Genomic DNA, 9,055 nt, shown 5'->3' on the forward strand with positions numbered 1-9,055 from the left:
TAACAATATTAAACTTTTCCTTTATTCTTAAATGTTGTGCATCGAAGTTATTTGATTCATTCTTCCCAACAAATCTTACTAGCATAGATCAACATTCAAAGTTGATTTCTATATAGTAAATAAGAAATGTAAGTAGAGAATACAACGATACTACTTATTCTAGAATGGTCTTAACTAATATTTAAATAAAAAAATGTACATTTTCATCAGCTTCCCTCTCGCTAAACGTTGTACAAGCTCTAGAGTATGATAAAGAAGTAGATTTTCTACACACAATAGAAAAAAAAATAACAATAAAAGGAGATGTACGTAAGTTTGTGGTTTGTGGAGAGTAGGGTTAATGCTATTATTATGAGCTAATGGTAAGTGAATTGGTCGGCTGAGTCAGGTAAATGTAATGGGAGGGATTTTGTTTTGGGTTAGATAGAAAAGTAATGTAAAGCCCAATAATCAATTCAATTATTTTTTTTTAGCGGGTAATCGGTTCAGTTTCGGTTCGACGGCGTAAATACCATACCCGCATTGCCACGAACCGGTTCATTAAAATAAAAACCATACTCGCTCCATTGCACCATCGATTCGATTTTTTTGCCCCATTCGGTTCGGTTAATCGCGATTTTCGATTTTGACGGTTCAAATTGTCATCCCTATAGTTGATCATGTCCTAGGGTCATAGGATTTATTTGGGCGAGATTTTTTCCGACTACACTATATAACTCATAACTTTTTCTTACTTTTAATCACACATTCTTAACAACAACAAAAAAAAAGAAAAAAAAGAAAAAGTTTTTCACTTGAAAAATCTCTATCTAACAAATGCCCAGTCCTTCTGTTCATAATTTTTTCAATAAACTTAGTAGGACAGGGTCATTGACAGGCTCTTGACAGGAATTTAAAATTTGGTGACATTTCCTTGAATAATTAATTAGAAAATGGAGGGAAATGGGTTTGGGAAAACACTACACCTTAGTCTTAGTCTGTAGATAATCCTTGTTTTTTTGCCCCTAGTGGAATCCTGATTTTTTTAGGGTGGGTGATAGGAATTTGTAGCAAAATATTAGATTTATCACTTTTTCATTTAGTCTACATATTTTAACTCTATATTTTTTTAATATCTGCACCATATTTTAATTGTTTGGCGATCCATAATCGTTATTCATTATTACATTTATGTTGTCAACTTTTTCTTCATTGCATTTGTAGGAGAATTTGTAACCGTAAAATCATCGAATCTTCATGTTGGATCATCAAGAATATGTAAACTGTAGTTGAAGCGTAGCTGAATTAGACGTAGTTAATTGCAATAGTTGAATCTTGCGATTTTGGTTTTCCAAATCTACACGCAGCTCATAATTCTCTTTGGCGATGTGAGGGAGAATAGAATAAGCAATGCACGTGTGATTTGAGGACCGTAACCGTATTTATATAGTGATGTCCTTTAACCTAATTTGGCCCATCAAAGAATTAGGAGTTTTGGCTCGATCTTTACATATAAAATACTTACACTTTAATTGGATACATTAAAGCCCAAAATATCGAAATCTTATTAGATTACTTTTAACTAGGTTTAATCGAATTTGATAGCTTTTAATTTAATACACAATAATTTATACATATAAGCCCACATGATTGATTTAAAAATTACTTACAGTATTCATATTAAAACGAGGACACGACAATAATTAAGCTCAAACTACCGTTTTGACCATATGTAGTCGCTAACCAACTTTTTTCGAGGCTCAACAATCAATATTGCATTTATGTCTTGTACCACAAAGTCTCTTCCGCTTGAATAATTCCATTTTCTTTAGATTTTCTGTTGAGACTTAAAAATGTCAAACATTCCATGCACAATTTAACACATAACATGCAGTGTTGGATAACCAAATCTATATATTTTTTTATTATTCAAATCTTGGATACTTTGAAGAAGATACTTTTTTCTGCTTTACTATAAATAGAAAAAATTCAATTATTAGTCTAAAATAGCTGAGATGAGATGAGAGCTGACATCACATATATGGTGAAAGTCCAAGAAGGAAGAGCTGCCAATAATGAGAATCCTTCTGCTGGAGCAATTTGTCATTGCATTTATGCTCATGGGATTTCTTCGGGTTCGTATAGATAATATTATATATACACATAATGACATACACAAGCAAGAATAAATACATATGGATGGAGAGAATAATGGTGAAGTTCATGAAAAATCTTGGAGCTCAAAACTGGGGGAAAAATGTTAAAATACTGAATGACTTGGCCCATGCAGGTCTCGAACCTGCGACCTTCGCGTTATTAGCACGACGCTCTAACCAACTGAGCTAATAGGCCATATATCAATGTTTCTCAATTGTTTTTATAAATTCTGTGATGCTTCCTGTACCTCCTCCTCCATCATATTTGATTTCGTAACGTTTCTGTCGTTAAACGAGTTTCCCAGTTTCATTAGTTCTGAATCAGAATTCAGAACCCAAATTTGATCACATGGAATTGTTTAGCTTTGTCTATAATGTTCCCTCGTTGACCACAGTGAATCGGTTAAAGGAATCCCTAGAATCCGATGCTCGGCCGCCATCTAATCAGAGGTACAACTCCATTCCCAATTCTTTTTCTGTTTATTAATGCTAGATTTGCTAATTGACAATGGAAATTATAGTTGTCATTACATAATATCGGTTGGTTTGTTTATCAACGATTGGATAAATATCGATTGGCGCGCTCTAATATGATCGGATTTATAAGTAAGCATGAGCAACACCAAATCCTTCTAGAACCCAAACCTCCATTTCTCCTTCTCGTTGCCCAATTGGAATTCGAAATTCAACAGGCCGTTCCGTATGCTTCTGCACTCCGAAGCCATGGCTTCAACCCCGTAAATAACTTTCACTCGCAGAACTTTAACAAATGCTTACTGCATACAACACAGTACAACCACTAGCGTTTGATTACTCAGGGAAATCTTTCCAGCATTTATGGAGCTAACTGCCCAGAATGGATAATTGCAATAGAGGTATTCTATAATGACCGTGACATTTTGTAAAGTAATCATGTTTACATTGTGATGTGTTTAAGTTAATTACTTTGTTGCATTTTCGACAGGCTTGTAATGGCCATGCCATTACTTACGTACCACTGTATGATTCCCTTGGTATGTTTCTTCCGATTAGTCAATGATGAAGAAATTAGTCTTTTGTTGATCGTTCGATTAGTTACTGAATTATGGTTGGTGCTGTGTAAGTGTAGGTGCAAATGCAGTGGAGTACATAATCACCCATGCTGAAGTTTCCATAGCATTTGTTCAAGAGAGCAAGCTACCAGCTGTATATTTGCTTGATTGTCAATTTCATATACAGAAAATTGTATAGATTGAATAAAATAAACTGCTTTTTGGATGCTACTTATCTACTAATCTCATGATTCCTAGACAAGGTTGCGATAGTAATTTATATACTTTTTGAATTAGAAAATGGATGGAAATCCCTGATTAAGTCTGTTGATACACAATTTTAATGACTCAAGTTGATTTTTATTGACACTTTGTTGGTAATTAGGACTTGAGAGATCGTACACAATAAGGAAACTGGTGTGTTATTCTGATTTGATCGTGTTGGGAATGTATAATGCATGGCTAATTCCGTGTACTTGTTATAGATCACCCTGGAGCTAAAAGTCTCTCTTTGTATCACCATGTCACAAAAAAATAGCTTATTGAATTATGTATGTTTTTGTAGAACTAGAAATTTACATTTAGTTTCTAATGGATACATACCAGAGATTCTACTTCTTTCGAAAGGAAAATCAAGGTTATTTTCTTTAAGTATTTTGATCTGATGGATGTTCCTGCAGATCCTGACATCTCTCTCCAAATGCACATCACATCTAAAAAGCAGGTGAAATTGCTATTCCTGAAGTTATCATTTCTTGGTTTTTTACCTCCCTTCTTGTAAGTGCAAGTTATATTAATTGAACTGTAACTTTTTTTAAGCTATTTTTCTTGGAAAGATTTCGGACAAGCAAAAGGAGGCAGCTAAGGATAATGGTGTACCCTGCTTTTCCTGGGCAGAATTTGCTTCAATGGTTAGAAGAATACATTGATTAATAACTGTGTTTGAATGAATAATAAGTCCAATAATTTTAGGCAATATGATGTAGGAGGGTCCGAATCAAGAGATACTGAGTTGTCAAATAGCAAGTTGTTTGCGCTAAGATAACATGAGCTGGCAATTCAGCACAAAGATGGCAAGTGATCGCAATCTTTTCGTAATTGGGACAGTATTGAACACGTTTTGGTAATTTGGCCATAACTTTGGTTATGGTCATCAAAATTGCAATTATGACCCCGATTCGGAAAAATTTTTCGGCCCACACATCTGGTCACCAGCTACGTTGGATGGTCATTGTTTTCGAGGCCAAAGTTCACTATTTTCCCTTCAGAATTCCCATTTTTAGTTATTTTTTTCCATGTTTGGTAATAATTCGTTTGTCGTTTTTGAGATGATTATGAATCCAGTTTGAGCTAGATTTTTGGCAAGTTAATTCTTTTATTATGTAGTTTATTTTGGTATGATTATTGGAATTTTACTATTTTTGGTAAAATTTCGATAATATCGTTCTTCTTCAGCTATATCGCCCGGCTTGTGGGCTATTTTTCGTCATTTTACATTTTGAATGATATTGAGTTGAATTTCAGAGTAATCTCTCTGTTGTTTGGGCGTTTCATTTGTATTTCTTCTATGAATCATTTGTGGTAACTAGCGTGCAAGATAATCACTATCCTGCTCGGCGTCACAATAATGCAAGGAAAATTTGGATAGTGATCTTCCTGCAAAGCAGAAGACAAACACANGATAATCACTATCCTGCTCGGCGTCACAATAATGCAAGGAAAATTTGGATAGTGATCTTCCTGCAAAGCAGAAGACAAACACACGCACGATAATGTTGGAACAACAGGAGAACCAAAAGGTGTCTTACTAAATAACGGTGCTTTCATGGCAGAAGTCTTATCTATAGATAAACTTCTTACAGAGACTAACAAACAGGCAAATGTACTTTAAATGGACAAAACATTATCCTGTTTTCTCCTTCAGCCAGGAAATGAACCCAATCATTAACTAATCTTCTCTCTGCGGGTTTGGAAAAGGATGTATACTTCTCCTTCCTTCCACTAGCTCATATATTTGATCAAATTATTGAGACTTACTGTGTTTACTGGGGTTCTTCAATAGGATTTTGGCAAGGCGTAAGATCAATATCATATTATTTAATTTCTTCTGCTAAATATGGATTCTAATTCAGGGCGTTTTCTATGGAAATTTTAAAGCAACATTTTCTTGCTAACTCACAGGACATCAGATACTTGATCGAGGATCTTCTGGTGTTAAAACCAACTATTTTTTGTGGAATGCCTAGAGTTAATGATCGAACATATACAGGCATAAGAGTTTGTATGTCTTTTTAGAATGTCAAATTCTTGTACTTTATATTTTTGGTTTCAGCTTGTTTAGCCATAATGGATAAGATATCAGCTGGTGGTTCCCTGATAAAGGCATTTTTCCAGTATGCATAAAACTAATATGTCTCATTATTGACCTTATTGTCGTAATTATTTCCTCTTCTTCTTCTCTAAATGAATAAGAGATGCTCACAGTAAATTAAGGAATATGGAGAAAGGACAAAAACAAGAGGAAGCATCTCCTCTGTTGGACAAATTGGTCTTCGATAAGGTTAGTTATTTAAAGTTCTACAGTTGCATTCTAAAAGTTAAATTGTTCCCTTGCTGATTTCCTACCCCTTACAGATCAAACAAGAATTTGGAGAATGGATTCGTCTTATGTTATCTGGAGCTGCACCTTTGCCAAGCACATTGAGGAGTTTCTGAGGGTCACATGCTGCTGTGTTTTATCGCAAGGATATGGGATGACAAGGATTATTGATTTAGATTGAAACTTTTAATAGAAACCTTATTCGGCTTTGTTTATCCAACCTGACAACCATGGTAGATGAAGGCAGCATATAATTGTCTCAATCTATAATAATCTCATACCATGTCACCATTGAAATTGATTTTACTTGTGAGCCTTCAAAAGAATATATTGAACGAGTTTAATGCTATGTTTTCAGCTTCAGCATCAATTTTTTCTCCTTATTTTCCTTTCCTCAATTCTTCTATTATAACTTGTGCTCCTTTCCCTGTTATTTTGACTTCAGGCTTTACAGAGAGTTGTGGTGGATGTTTAACTTCCATAACCAGTGTGTTCTCTATGATTGGAACTGTTGGTGTTTCCATGACTATAATCGAAGCACAGCTTGAATCAGTGCCTGAGATGGGATATGATGCACTTTCTAGTGTGTGCCACGCGGTGAAATTTGTCTAAGGGGAACAACCTTGTTCTCTGTATACTATAAACGTCAAGATCTTACAGAAGATGTAGTTGTCAATGGATGGTTCCATACAGGTAAACTTCTCAAAAATGCAACCAAAAGCTCTTCCTTTCTTCTTTCGAGGATACAATAAATATCTTAAGTTATTTGTTTTGTATCTAAAGATATAAAACTGACACCTGTAGGGGACATTGGGGAGTGGCAACCCAATGGAGCAATGAAAATCATTGACAGAAAATAGAATATATTCAAGCTGTCACAAGGTGAATATTTTGCTGTGGAAAGCATTGAAAGCACGTCCCCTTGTAACGTCGTACGTTCAAAATGGTCAAGAAGCTTCTCATTTATGGGAATGCCTTTCTCTTTTAACTGTTAGTTGCGGAAATTTCTGAATTGTGACTGGCCATTTTGCAGATTTAAGTCTATGGAAACAGCTTCGAGCCGTTTCTTGTGGTTGTGGTGGTACCAGAGAGAAAAGCACTCGACAATTGGGCTGCAAATAATGAGGTGAATGGTGATTTCAAGTCTTTGTGCTGTAACTTGAAGGCCAGGAAATATTTTCTAGATGAGCTCAATGGCACTGCTAAAAGATATAATGTATGTACTAGTTTCCTCATTGATTTCGTGTTCTATTTTTGTTCCTTGTTTGATCAAAATGTTATCTCTGCTTCGAGGCTTTGAAATGTTAAGAGCAGTTCATCTGGAGCCAATTCCCTTTGACATTGATCGCAATCTAATTACTCCAGCATTTAAGCTCAAGAGGCCACAATTGCTCAAGTATTACAAGGTATGTCAAAATGATAGGTCCATCGTTCTTTTTACTGCCTTACACGTGACTTTTCATTAAGGATATATTCGGTACACAGACATTACTTTAATATATTTTGAATGAAAATTATACTACAACATTATGCCCTCGTTTTGTGGAAATGAAAATGGGTGGAATATTGTTTTTTTTTTTAAATGAGTGGTTGAAAAGAAAGAATTTTTTTTTGATTTACATGTAATATTATTTTATGAAAGATTGTGTAGTTGAAAATATGAGAGAGAAAAATGAAATGGAATGGAATGAAAATTAATGAGCTCCAAACGGGGCTATATGTTTTTGGTTCATTTGCAGGATTGCATTGATAAACTTTACAGTGAAGCCAAAGGAACAAAGGCATGGATTACACCATCAAATCGATCCGAGCTTCTGAATGTTTCTTTCAGGAATTCCATAAGAACACGGGAAAATTCATAAAAATCAGATTTTTATTTAATTTATTTATGATTTAATTAATTAGTTAATTAATTTATGCATTAAATATATTTAGGTCACAGAATTATATAATTTGGTCAAAAATTAACGATTTAATTAGTCACTTATTATTTTTTGATTACAAATCAAAAATTTTATGTTACAAATTATTTTACAATCACAATGCAAAATTTTATAGCTCACATATTGTTCTTTGGTCATAAATCAAAAAATTTATAAATTTCGATTGATTTATTGGTCACAAGTCACAAATCACAAATATTATGAATCACAACTTATTATGCAATCACACATTATCAGATTATCGATCATAGATTAAAAATTTTTTAGGTCACACATTATTTCTCGATCACAAATTATATTTTTATTGGTCACAAATTAACCAATTAAATGATTACAATCAACCAAATAATTTGTGACCACTATCAACACTTGTGATCAGTATCTCACTACTACCTCCAGAACCACCAACACCACCGTCATCACCAGAACCACCAACACTTCCCGACAGTTGGTCCCAAACCCCCCAAATAGTTGGTCACAAACGCCTTCATACCACACCGCCACCACAAACACAATCGCAACCGCCACACCACCGCCATCGCCATCGCCACCATCGCCAACACTACCAACTGCCGCAAACGCTACCACCATCGCCTTCGCCATCATCAACCAATAAACACCCTAAAAACCACCTCCACCACCAACCGAAAAACCACCTAAACCATAGATCCAAAACCATTACCACCATTGCCTCAGCCATCATCAATCTAATAATCATCCACAGAAAACACACATAAACCCTAAGCAAATGAGAGAATGAAGAAACCACCCAATCACCCCCAAAAATAGTGTCTCGACAGCCCCGTTCATAGTCGGAAAATATACCTAAACCCTAAGCACCACCACCTTGCCGTCGCAGCCAATGTCACAACCATCACCAACCAAATACCAAACGCCAAACGCCAAAAACCAAAAACCAGATCCAAACATCAAAACCCTAAAACATTCTCTCTCATACACACAAGTTCCCCAGTAGCAGTAGTCATCCCTTCCACCAGCAAAGCAACGTCATTCCTTCCACCTGCAAAGCAATGACATGGCACAACCACATCTTCACCATGTGTAGTGTTGACCCCCCACCCGCGCTTGCGTGGGCGAATGTCCAACACGCTAAGACACGTGGACGGTCTAAATGAGCGGTTCAAAGGGGCGTGGGAGTAGCCCAATGACGCGGGACGGTAACGTTCGGGATCCGACGGGTTGTTCGTAATCCGATTGTACAATAATTACCAACCGGTGCTCATAGATGTATACGCAAAAATGCATAAACTCGATTTGTGTATTGCTAGTAAATGGGAGAGAGTTGAGTAAAATGTAGTTTTTAGTATTGGTTCTTGCATTAGCCTT

General features: G+C 35.6%; 1 non-coding gene and 1 pseudogene across 1 annotated transcript; one reads left to right on the top strand and one right to left on the bottom strand.

Moving 5' to 3' along the window:
- Positions 1-2,257: 2,257 nt before the first annotated feature.
- Positions 2,258-2,331, bottom strand: TRNAI-AAU. The gene has a single exon. It is a non-coding gene; the product is annotated as a tRNA-Ile (tRNA).
- Positions 2,332-2,725: 394 nt separating this feature from the next.
- Positions 2,726-7,617, top strand: LOC111381426 (annotated as a pseudogene).
- The last annotated feature ends 1,438 nt before the right edge of the window (positions 7,618-9,055 follow it).

Source organism: Olea europaea, unplaced genomic scaffold (assembly GCF_002742605.1).
Source record: "Olea europaea var. sylvestris unplaced genomic scaffold, O_europaea_v1 scaffold2303, whole genome shotgun sequence".
NCBI classification, from domain to species: domain Eukaryota; kingdom Viridiplantae; phylum Streptophyta; class Magnoliopsida; order Lamiales; family Oleaceae; genus Olea; species Olea europaea.